Source organism: Bison bison, unplaced genomic scaffold (assembly GCF_000754665.1).
Source record: "Bison bison bison isolate TAMUID 2011002044 unplaced genomic scaffold, Bison_UMD1.0 scf7180017864370, whole genome shotgun sequence".
NCBI classification, from domain to species: Eukaryota; Metazoa; Chordata; class Mammalia; order Artiodactyla; family Bovidae; genus Bison; species Bison bison.
The window spans coordinates 9,157,173-9,170,220 of NW_011494942.1; the positions used below are offsets into that span (position 1 = coordinate 9,157,173).

Consider the following 13,048-nt stretch of genomic DNA (forward strand, 5'->3'; position numbering starts at 1 on the left):
AATGTATTACATGAATATTCTAATAGCTATATAATGAGAATCTAAGCTTATATTCCTACTTATAGTTTTAAAATACTTTTTAATGCATTGACTCAGAATTCTATGTCAGAATTCTGGTATGCTTGCCTGGAAAATCCCATGGACAGAGGACCCTGGTAGGCTACCGTCCATGGGGTCACAAAGAGTTGGACACAACTGAACAACTTCTCTTTCTTTCTTTTCTTTCTCAGAATTCTGAAACATTTCTAGTAAACAGTCATTGGGCAGTTGGAAACTGCTGCTGTCAGACAGCTAGGAGAAGGCAACCCTACTTCCTAAATTCCTTTTTAAATAATCATTTTGATTCTTTGGGGGCTTCCCTGGTGGCTCAGACGGTAAAGCGTCTGCCTGCAGTGCAGGAGACCTGGGTTCAATCCCTGGGTTGGCAAGATCCCCTGGAGAAGGAAATGGCAACCCACTCCAGTACTCTTGCCTGGAAAATTCCATGGACTGAGTAGTCTGGTGGGCTACAATCCATGGAGTCGCAAAGAGTCGGACATGACTGAGCGACTTCACTTTTCACTTTGATTCTTTGACATGACAGCAATGAGAATTTTAGAAACAACCTTGCCTTCCAAATGTCAACATATATTTTTTGATTTTTTCTGAAAATAAATATGAACAATTTCCTCTGTTATTTATAAACATCCTTATTTTTCTTTTATATTAAAAATGGTCACATCTAACATGATTCCTAATTCAACCAAATTTGATTTACACACCATGCATACTGGTTCAACAAATGTAATGGAACTGCAGAGATAATGGTAGCAATACAATTCTCCTTATGGGAGAAGCAGTGCTGGTCACTTAGCAGGCAAACACAGGTTAAAGACCCTAAGTCATCTGGCTGGTAAGTTTCAAAGCTGATTCCAGAATTCATGCCCTATATGTCCTATGAAGGTTTTAATTTTTTTAACTATTCCACATTTTCTTCTTATAAATAGCCTCATGGGTCATGTGATCATTACAATAAACCATAACATAATTTTCAAAAATTAAAAAAAAAAGCAGAGATATTACTTTGCCAACAACAACAAAAATTCTCCCTTACAACTGGAAGATAAAAATTCATGACTTTTATGGACTTACACAACCTAATTTCAGTTTAAATTAAAAACAACAAACAAATGGAATTTCAACTATGCAAAGCAACTAACCAAAGTTACACAAACTTCTTTAGAAGATACAGAAACTTCTATTATATATCCTTGTCATTAATACACCTATTATGAAACAATAAGTTATTATACAAAACCCAAGAATATGATTATAAATCAAAGGAATTTTACAAATTAAGGACACAAAAACAAAAAGTGATAGCTATACTATTTAACATGAACTCCTTGAACACAGTCATCAGTCAAAATCATAATCAGATAATGTTGCCCTAATCGTTGTTAAAGTTTATTTTCATTCATAATTTATATTCATACAAAGAGTCAGACACGACTGAGCAACTGATCTGATCTGATAAAGGAAAAATTTTTTAATGTTTTACCCAACCTGTAAGTCCAAGTGATCCTTAAACCATGCAAGCCACATCATGCCCTTTTATTGGCTAAAGTCCCCTTAATGATCCCCATGTCACTCAGAATAATAGTCAAGATCCTGCTGCGGTATACCAGACCGTATATAATGAACATCACATCATGCTTTTTCATCTCTTACTTGTCCACTCTTCACTCTACTCTGACTATACTTGTCCACTCTTTACTCTCCTCTGACTCTACAAATACCTTTCTTGACAATCTTTCAACATAGCAAGCATGCTCCTTATACTCGCTCTTCCCAATGACTATATATCTTCACTCATATCTCTAAACACTTCCCCCTCTCATGCTGCACTCAGGTCTGTGCTCCACTCTCTCCTTAGCAGAAAGGCTTTCCCTAGACATGGTATTGGATACAGTCTCCCATCATTCTGTATTTATTCTGCTTTATTTTTTCCTTAGTATGTATCCCTATTAACATATACATTAAATTTTTCATTTTAAGTGTTCCTTCACTAGAATGAAAGCTCCAGGAAGGAAGGAACTTCTGTTGTATGAATGAATGAATGAATGATCATCTTTTCATTTCATCCAACTAAATAGGAAACTTCTCCAGAGACACAACAGTAAAAAAAAAAAAAAAAAAAAAACCTTAATGTTCTTGAGTTCTTTGAATATCAGTGCAAAGTGAAGTACAAGTATCAGTGGCATTCCTTATCAAAATACATACTGGTTAAGATGACATAGGACGATGATAGTTTCTTATCTGCATGTACAATGTTGGGGGCAGAACTGTTTGAGTTCCACAGCTGTAAAGCACACAATGCACTATATTTGCATCATGTCAAGAAACACAGATTTATCTCTGCTACTAATATTTCCTGTGACAGTGGGAGGCAATGTAGGTTTGTAAAACAGGTGAATTAGACTGAGACTCTCTCTATCCTTCAAGACTATCAGGAATCTATGAGGTATTTGTCTCTTCCTTCTTGATTTTGCTTCTAAACATGCAAAACTCAAACAACAACTGTGTTCAACTTAAGGTCAATATATACATAACAGCCAGTGTCCAAGAAAATTCACCACCGTTGGGTTTCAGTATGCTTCTAATGTTTAGTCCAATGATAGTTACAGATTGAAAGTCAAGAGATGTTAACTACCAGAAAACTCCTTATGAAAGTATCACCCAAAAGTGCTTCTCAACTCTTTAAGAATCACTGCAGACATACTTATAAACCCAATTTCTTGGGCATATCATTGTAAACACAGCTTTTTGAAGGACTCTTACCTAATTTAGCTAAGAGCAGAGATCTGAGTATATACGATGCATCAAGATGCACTTGCAATTATCTTTCCTTTAAGCTGGAGGGTGGTATTCTCACAAGATACATAATAAAAATCTGTCTAGTTCTTAATGCTAGAAAATGACTAAATCTCTGAAGCATCCAAGCAGAAGAACTTTAAGCTGAGCTCCATTCTGAATAAACCATTTCACTTGAAGAGATGTGATCAGACTGAAGAACAAACTCATTTATCTGGGTGATGAAACATGAAAAAAAATACTGGTAGCTGCTCTCCAGGAGACCTGGGTGTGGAGACACTAAGTCAAACTCCAGGAGACTTGTGGAAGTGGTAACACTGGAGGGCTTATAAGAGAGGACCACCAAGCTTCTATAAATAACTAAGCCATAGTAGCAAGACTTATCACCACTGATTAAGACAACACAGGGAGGATTCCCTGAAGCAAGAAATCAGTCATCACAGGTCGTCAGTCATTCATGGTGACTCTCAGGACCATGGGGACTGCAGAGACCAACATGGCTGTGCCCAGCTTACTGAGGAGTGTGACTTACCCTAAACTTTCCATATTAGATGACAAAGGCCCACAGTAGACCCTTTGACTATTGAGATTGTTCTATCTACAGATAAATTATTTAATTAACCTTCACTTTATATATGGCAGCCAACATTCAGTAGTTAAAATTAGCATTAGTAAACAGACTCTAAGAATATTGTGAGTTCTTAGAGGTGTCCTTGCACCGAGAGAATACAACAGAAAAGAAAGGAAACTTGACTTTCATGACCCAAGTGTTCTCCCATTACAATTACATAAGTAATGACATTTTATATGTTTTAAGGTTGTGATTCTGAAAAAGTCATGGAAAAGTCTTCATTTCAAAACTATTCAAATAATAGATAGATAACAGAAATCAGGGTAACTCTGAATCTTATTAGGTAAGAAAATTTCCTTTGTTCCTGAAAATCTCTTCAAATTACTTTTTACCTTCAAATTTTAAAAAGAGAAGGCCCAAGTGCTGGACCTATTATACAAAGGCTCCAGTAGGTAGCTGCAACACTGAAGACCACACCAAATAATCACAGATAAGAAATAAACAAGTGGCAAGAGATCAAAAATTCCAAAATTAATGACAAGAATGATCAGCAAATGATAATGTAATATCCTGACCTGCTGAGTCTCCAATCTCTCCCACTCCTGATGTCCTTGATATTATCTACTTCTTGCAATGCTGAGAAAAAGAAAAAAGAAAGAAATGTATTTAGTGACAAATCAGAATAATTTCAAAAATACTCAGGTGAAAAAAAATAAATTTTACAAAGGGAATTAAAGAAGATTTCTACTACATAACTTTGGAAGAAATATTAAGTAATTTCACTGTAAAACTTTTTTCTAGACCAGATTTATCCTAACAATGCAAAGTTGATTTTGCATCTAAATATCAAATAATATAACACATTTAATACTATATTAATAAAAGATAAAACCATATGATCACTTCTATAGATGCCGAAAAGCATTTGAAAAATACCAATACCCTTTCATGAAATAAACATTCAAAAAGCTTCCCTGGTGGCTCAGATGGTAAGGAATCTGCCTGCAATGCAGGAGACCTGGGTTTGATCCCTGGGTTGGGGAGATCCCTTGGAGAAGGGGTTGGCTATACACTCCAGCATTCTTGCCTGGAGAATTCCATGGAGAGAAGAGAGTGGCAGGCTACAGTCCATGAGGTCACAAAGAATCGGACATAGCTAAATGACTTTCACTTTCACTCCTCAACCTAATACGGAGCAACTATGAAAACCTCACAATTATCATACTTAGTAGTAAAAGACTGACTGATTTCCCCCTGCTATCAGAAATAAGACAAGAGTACCCACTCATATCACTTCTATTCAAGATTAAAAGGGAGGCTACGTTCAGGTATAAATCGCATCCAGATTGAAAAGGAAAAAGTAAATTATTTGTAGTCAATGTTATTTTTATCTAGAAAATCCTAAGTATTGACATTTTATTTTTAAAAGATGATTAAAAGTAATGAACACTATTAAAACTAATGTAAGGTTGCAGGATACTTGATCAATACATAAAAGTCAATTGGATTTGTATGTACTAGTAATAAACACTCCAAAAATAAAATTAAGAAAGCATTTCCCTTACAACACGAAAAAATAAGATGCTTAAGTATAAATTTAATAAGTGGAGGATTTGCATATTAAAAATTAAAACACTACTGAAAGAAATGAAAGAATATCTAAGAAAGATGAAAAGGCACCCCACATTCATGCATCAGAGAAGTTAATATTCTTAGCATGAAGTACTCCACAAACTGATCAGTGTGTCTAACACAATCTCTATCAAAATTTTAGCTGGGCTTTTTGGTAAAAACTGACAGACTGTCCTTAAAATTCATACGGAATGCAAGGGATCCAGTACACCTAAAACAATCCTATGAAAGAAAAAAAGTTGGGGAATGCATCCTTCACAACTTCCAAACTAAAGCCAAAGCTACAGTAATCAAGACAGTGTGGTACTGGTATAAGGATACAAATACAGATAAACGACATAAAATTGAGAGTATAGGAACAAACCTTGACATTATGGTCAATCAATTTTGACACACTTGCCCAGACAATTCAATGGGGGGCGGGGGGAGAGGTAGGGAACAGTTACAGTATGACAACAAATAAATAAATCTAGTCTTTGTTCCTGGTTCTTGACAGGCAGCTTTGAAAACCCTTGGAATTCTCTGAGTGATAGGTATGACTTCGTTATGCTAGTGACATGACCCTTAAGAGGATTCCCAGACCGCTTCAGGCTGGGGTAGGATATCAGAAAAAGCAGGCAAGTGATTCGAGGGCTGGAACACTGAGACACCTCCCACCCCCAACCCCTGACCTTCTCCCCTACACTGACTTCTAGAAGGAGGAGACCGAGAGGCTGGAGACTGAGTGTACTGACATGACCAATGACTAAGCCAGAACACATCTATAATTATGTCAATAAAAGCTCCAAACAACAATCCCAGAATTTCCTTCCTGTGAACAGAATGATGTTCAAGGAGGATGGCACACCCTGCCTCCACAAGACAGAGACTCTTCACCAAAACCCTTTTAGACGTGTCCTCTACCTCTTCTGTTCATCTGAATCCCTTACAATAAAAGTCATCATAAGTAAGCACATTCATGGATTCTATGAATCATTCTAGTGCATTACTAAACCTGAAGAAGTGTCATGGGAATTCCTAAGTCTATATCCAATTCACCCTGGGAAAAGTCTTCCTTGCCTGGGGACCCCACTTGTAGCTGTCTTCTGAAGTAAGGGTAGTCTATCTGGGGACCTTACCCATTAGCTTGTGAGATCTGGTGCTAACTCTAAATAGTTAGCATCAGATTGATTGGAATGATGAACACATTGGAATATAATCATTTTTCCAACAACTGGTCCTGGGAAAATTGGATATCTGTATTCAAAAGAATGGAATTAGATTCATACTTCAAAATCATATAAAAATTAATTCAAACTGAATCATATAAATAAGTGTAAGAACTAAAAATCATAACGCTATTAGAAGAAAGCATAAATTTTTGTAACCCTGAGTTTGGCAATGATTTTTCAAATATAACACCAACAGATAAAATAAATAACAAAAGAAAAAAATTGATAAATTGAATTACATCAAAATACAAAATCTTTGTTTCAAAGTACACCATCAAGAAAGTAAAAAGGTAACCTACAGAATGGGAGAAAATATTTACAAATCATAGATCTGATACAGGACTTGCATACAAAATATAGAAAGAACTCTTACAACTCTACATTAAAAAGTCAAACAAACCAATTAAAAAATAAGCAAAGAATATGAATAAACATTTTACCAGAATAGGTATAAAAATTGTCAATTAGAACATGAAAGATACTCAACATTAGGTAAATGCAAGCCAAAATCACAATGATATGCTACGTCACATCAACTGGGATGGTTATTTTTTTGGGGGGGGGGATGGTTATTTTTTTAAAAAGATAATAACAAGTGCTGCTAAGGGTATAGAGAAATTGGAAAAAACATTCATCACAGATAAGAATGTGAAATTCTTCAAGTGTTTTGCAAAATAGTTTGGCAGTTCCCAAAAGGTTATAGAGAGTTACCATATGAGCCAGCAAGTCCACTCCTATGTTCATACACAGAGAAATGAAACATATGTCCATACAAAAACTTGTACTCAAATGTAATCCCACTTAGAATAGCCAAAATGTGGCAACAGTCTAAATGTCCATCAACTGATGAATGAGCAAACAAAATGTAATATATCCATAGAGTGACATATTATTCAGTCATATAAAGGAATGAAGTATGTTACAACATGGATAATCTTTGAAAATATTATACCAAATGAAAGAAGCCAGTAACAAAAGACCACACATTGTATGATTTCATTTTTAAGAAATGTCCAGAATAGGTAAATTTATAAAGACACTGAGCAGTTAGCAGTTCCTTAGAGTTACAGGGAGAAGAGATTTGTGAAGTAATAGCTGCTGCTGCTGCTGCTGCTAAGTCGCTTCAGTCGTGTCCTACTCTGTGAGACCCCAGAGACGGCAGCCCACCAGCCTCCCCGTCCCTGGGATTCTCCAGGCAAGAACACTGGAGTGGGTTGCCATTTCCTTCTCCAGTGCATGAAAGTGAAAAGTGAAAGTGAAGTCGCTCAGTTATGTCCGACTCTTCGCTACCCCATGGACTACAGCCCCACCAGGCTTCTCCATCCATGGGATTTTCCAGGCAAGAGTACTGGAGTGGGGTGCCATTGCCTTCTCCGAGGAGTATGTTAATGAATATGTAGCTTCTTTTTGTTAGATGAAAATGTTCTAAAGTTATATTGTGGTAATACTGAACTTCTCCTTAAATTTACTGAAAAACACTGAATTGCACACTTTTAAATTAGTGGATTGTATAGTATATAAATTATAAATCAAAAAAGCAAGTTTAAAAAATTTCATAGATAAAGCAAAGGCACATTAACACATTAATCCCACATTTAAAAGGAAAATTACCCACATCTGTCTTGAAAAGTCTATGTTCAGATGATACAAAAGATATTTAATATTTTGATAGGTATTCCTTGACCAATAACATTAATAGCATGTCAAGATTAAAAACCAATAATAAAATAAAAGGAAAGCATTCTACTTTTAAATTAGTCTTCAGAAATTAGTCTTTCAATAGGACTTTCAACTGTGGCTACTGAAAATTAAAAGTGGTCCAAATTTTTTGGAAAAATATTTGAATCATCTATACCAGCAATCTTATACATGTTCATCCCAGTGTGATAGTTGCTCAGTCATGTCTGGATCTTTGCGATCCCGTGAAGTGTAACCCCTTAGGCTTCTCTGTGCATGTAATTCTCCAGGCAAGGATGCCGGAATGGGTTAGTCATTCCCTTCTCCCAATGATCTTCCCAATCCAGGGGTCGAACCCAGGTCTCCCACATTGCAGGCAGATTCTCTACGGTCTGAGCCACCAGGGAAGCCTGCACACGTTCTTAGGTAATTTCATTTCTGGAAAATACATACTGAATAAAGAATTCCAAAAACAAGAAAAGGTATGCACAAATATATTCATCTAGAAATTATTAGCAACATAAAAATAGAGTGAGTCAAAGTGGCTAACAATAGAGCATTGGTTAAATAAACTACAGATTATCTCCTTACTAATTTGCTGAGGAAAAGAGGCCTAATAATTAGCAGAACCCAGATTCAAATACAAATTCCTTTGACTCCAGCATCCAAAAGTTTCTAAACACTAATTTTGTTCCAAAATATTAATGTTCTGAAAGATTAATTCTGGTTAATAGACCGAAGATCAGTAGTTTATATAACTAATGATACATACACAGGCTCACATACAAGATACAAAAACAACTCAAAAAAGAAATGCCAAAATGTTACAATGTTAGTTTTAGAATAGAAAAGTTTCTTAGTTTCCTTTGCTAATTTACATTTTTTAAACATTTTTCCAGTAAATTATATAACTTTCATAGTAACAAAAAGGTTACTAAATAGAATATCAAAACTTTTATACAAAATGTACACTGCTATTTAAGTGTGCCGATAAAACAGCTTTGAAAAGGTTCTGAGTTGGCACCTAGTGCCCTTTTAATAACCCCATATTCCTCCCCAGAACACAGACATCCACTGGAGTACTCCATCCAGGTCTATTTTCTAAATATTAACCAAGACTTTAAAAAAATAACTAACTTATTTTTATCCACTAGACACTTCATCTACACTGGCTCTTTACTTCACAACCACTCTATGAAATGTGCATAATTAGCACATAGCAAAGGAGGACACTGAAACTTATTTGCTCATAGTCACATGGTCAGCATGTGGCAGAGATAACAATGAGGTATCATCTCACATCTGCCAGAATGGCTATTATCAAAAAGTCTACAAATAACAAATGTTAGAAAAGGTATGGAGAAAAGAGGACCCTTGTACACTATGGATACACTATGGAGGTGCCTCAAAAAACTAAAAATAGAACCACCATATAATCTGGAAATTCCACTCCTGGGTATATATCTGGGAAAAAAAGGACAAGACTAACTGGATAAGATACATGCACCTCAATGTTCACAGCAGCACTATTTAAAATAGTTAAAACACAGAAGCAACCAAAATGCCCCAAAAGATGATTGGAATATTACTCAGCCATGTAATTTGAGTGATATGGATGGACATAGAAAATATTATACTTGGTGAGATAAGTCAGACAGAAAAAGACAAACACTGTATGGTATCATTTATATGTGGAATCTACAAAAATACAAATGAGTGAATATTCAAAATGAAAACAGACTCACAGATACAGAAAATAAACTTGTTGTTACCAAAGGGGAGAAGGCAGGGGGAGCAACAAATTAGGGGTATGTGATGGCATTACCGACTTGATGGACCTGAGTTTGAGTGAACTCCGGGAATTGGTGATGGACAGGGAGGCCTGGCGTGCTGCAATTCATGGGGTTGCAAAGAGTCGGACACGACTGAGCGACTGAACTGAACTGATTAATAGATACAAACTACAATGTATAAAACAGATAAGCAACAAGGATATATTGTATAGCACAGGGAATTACAGCCAGTATCTTATAACAACCTATAATGGAATATAGTTTGCAAAATTACTGAATCACTATTCCTCTCTTTACACCTGAAATAATACAGTATTATAAGTAAACTATACTTCAACTAAAATTTCTTGAGGTGCCATCGCCTTCTCGGAATAGACCACATGCTGCTGCAGCTGCTAGGTCGCTTCAGTCGTGTCTGACTCTGTGCGACCCCATAGACAGCAGCCCACCAGGCTCCCCCGTCCCTGGGATTCTCCAGGCAAGAACACTGGAGTGGGTTGCCATTTCCTTCTCCAATGCATGAAAGTGAAAAGTGAAAGTGAAATCGCTCAGTCGTGTCCGACTCTAGCAACCCCATGGACTGCAGCCCACCAGGCTCCTCCGTCCATGGGATTTTCCAGGCAAGAGTACTGGAGTGGGGTGCCATTGCCTTCTCCATAGACCACATAGACAACTTCAAAAGATACTTGTCCATGTATCAGTTCCCTGTTGCCTTCTCAAGTGCTGGCCAATATGTCAAACAAAGTAACTGTTACTAACATGGATGTGAGCTAGTCAGATTAAACTGGGAAAAGTACAAAAATTGGAGGCACTCTCCCACCACCTGTCACTATCCCTTCTTCCTTTGATTTGCTGCATAGCACTTATTATCTCTAAAACTGTTGGTTTTTTATCTTTTAATGACCTTGCCAATTTTGTTCATTGCTTTACCTTTTGCACCTAGAACAGTGCCTGATTTAAACTGGAGTTCAAGAAATACTTAGAAGATGAATAAACAAATGTACTTAGAAACAGATGCAAATTTCTCTCTTTCCGAAGCCATATGTCTCTTGCCAAATCAAATAGCCTCTCATTTTTTATTTTTTTACTTTAATTATGCTTGATGGCACCAGTACATGTCAAATCTTTAGTTTCCCCAACCAGGAATCAGACCTGTGCCCCATGCATTGGAAACTCAGATTATCAACCACTGGACCACCAGAGAAGTCCCCGACATCTCAGCTTTTATATGTCTGCTTCTTTAATGCAATACTGCTCAAGGTTGTTATGAGTTTAAATTCATTCATTCAAAAACTATTTATTGAGCACCTATTACACGCCAAACATTATTCTAAGCAATGTAATAGTAGCACAGAACAAAACAGACAAGAATCGCTTATGCAGCTCATAGTCTGGTGAGGGAAGATAAACAAGAATGTAACATAAAATATTAGATTCTGACAAGTACTCTGGAGACAAACAGCTTTGGGTAGCAATCTGAGAGGAGGAGTCACAGTTTTAAGCAGAGTAACTGAGAAAGAGGACATTTGAATACAGAGGTGAGGGAGTGAGAGGTACATATCAGAAAAGGAACTTTCAGTCAACAGGAAAAGCATGCTGGCATGACTGTATTTTCAGAGTGGTTGCAGTGCCATGAGTGATGAATGAGTATGAAGAAATGAGGTCAGATAAGTGAGGCAGGGAAAAGGACAGACTGCGTCAGGCCTATATGCCACTGGAAAGATATTAGCTTTTATTCCTAGAAAAATTAGCAGTCTTTGGAGGGGTTTGAACAGAAGTAGGATATTCTATGGCTAAAGTTTTTAATGGGCTCAGTATCTCTCAACAGAATTGCTACTGGCATTTTGGGTGGCCAGCTCCCCTCTGTCCTGACCTTCAAGCACACAGCATGTCATTTAGCATCTCTAAGCTCAGCTCACCTACTGCCAGTAGTAATCCCCAGAAATTCTGACAACTAAAAATGGCTGCACTTATTTCCAAAGCTCTCTTAAGAATAGACCATGGTAGTGGAGAGTCTGTTTTAATATTCCATACTTTATGTCATCTTGAGCTAAAGTGAGAGTGGTAAATTAGAATACATATTTTTTAGAGATAGGATTTGCAAATGGATTGGATATGAGTGTGAGTTCTGTTCTTCACTGAAATTATGAAGACAATGTATGGAATTGATCTGGTGAAGAAAGCAGGCATTCAGTCAAGAAAAGCAAAAAAACTGCTATGTAAAAGCAGATATATCTATATTTTATGCAAAGAATTTTGTGAAATGAAATAATGAGCAGTCCTGAACTGATGGATTTTGTTACATTTTATGAAGTGTATTTTACGAAGGAATAGAGTTAACAGAAATAAACATTAGATAAATAAATGAATAAATGGTTGCTAATTAATAGTAGTCTATTAACTAGTCTACGCAATTTGATTATATCAAGAAAATTGTCGTGTTTTTTTTTTTTATATATAACCCAAAGGAATGAATTTAATTGTGGGATTTAGAACAATAAATGGTGTGTGAGTAGGCAGGCTTTTAATGCTGTTAAAATCCCACCAGGCCCTCGTTGCTTGGAGTAGATGCCCTACAGTGAGATTAGACACTGCCTTGGGAAAACAGTGAGTGCCACAACTCTCCTGTGTGAACCACCAATTCCAACCTATGGAGTCAACTAGTCAATACATGCAACCTTTACTACATTCATGGCCATTTAAGGATTTCAGAGAAAAGCTGTGTTCAAACGTTGTTCAGCTCCTCTTTACTGGTAGAGTTGAGTCATTCTTCCATAGACAGAACAAATGATCGGAATCAACACAATAACTGATAGATGCAAACATACAATTTAGAGTTGCTCGGAGGAAGTGTCCAATTGCATCACCACTAGAACCTTATCCCTAGGAGTAGCATCCTGCTTGCTTGCCAAAGTAGAAAAGCAGCATTTTGAACAGCAATGCTCATCGCATAAATCTGAAGATTCTTTCTAAATGTGTTAAATCACCAAACCCACATAGTTAGAACAATTTTATTCTCTTTGGATTTATACCACACTTAGGAACATTCTGCTTCAATATTTTCTATCAATATTCCCTATGATTTGTTACAGGGGAGGGATGTGTCTTCCAACAGAAGTCTCTGTACACACAGGTACAAATGCATGCTTCCTTCAGAACACAGCATCATTTTCCAGCCTATTGTTAGACACTCTCTTATTCTCAATAACATTAGTGGAGGGGAATTGAATGTAATTCTTCAGTCAAGTTCCATCTCCAATCACCAGTTAGCGAAAGAAGTCAGAAGGTTCATACAAAGGTGGTTGCTTGAA

At 36.6% G+C, this 13,048-nt stretch overlaps 1 protein-coding gene across 9 annotated transcripts in view; it reads right to left on the reverse strand.

Moving 5' to 3' along the window:
- SOX5 (SRY (sex determining region Y)-box 5) overlaps positions 1 to 13,048 on the reverse strand; it is a 1,168,670-nt gene that overhangs the window by 760,419 nt on the left and 395,203 nt on the right. For all 9 annotated transcript variants that reach the window (XM_010855969.1, XM_010855977.1, XM_010855975.1 and 6 more), the window contains one exon: positions 4,000 to 4,060. The gene's annotated coding sequence lies outside the window, so the exon portion shown is untranslated. The remainder of the gene's footprint in view (positions 1 to 3,999; positions 4,061 to 13,048) is intronic.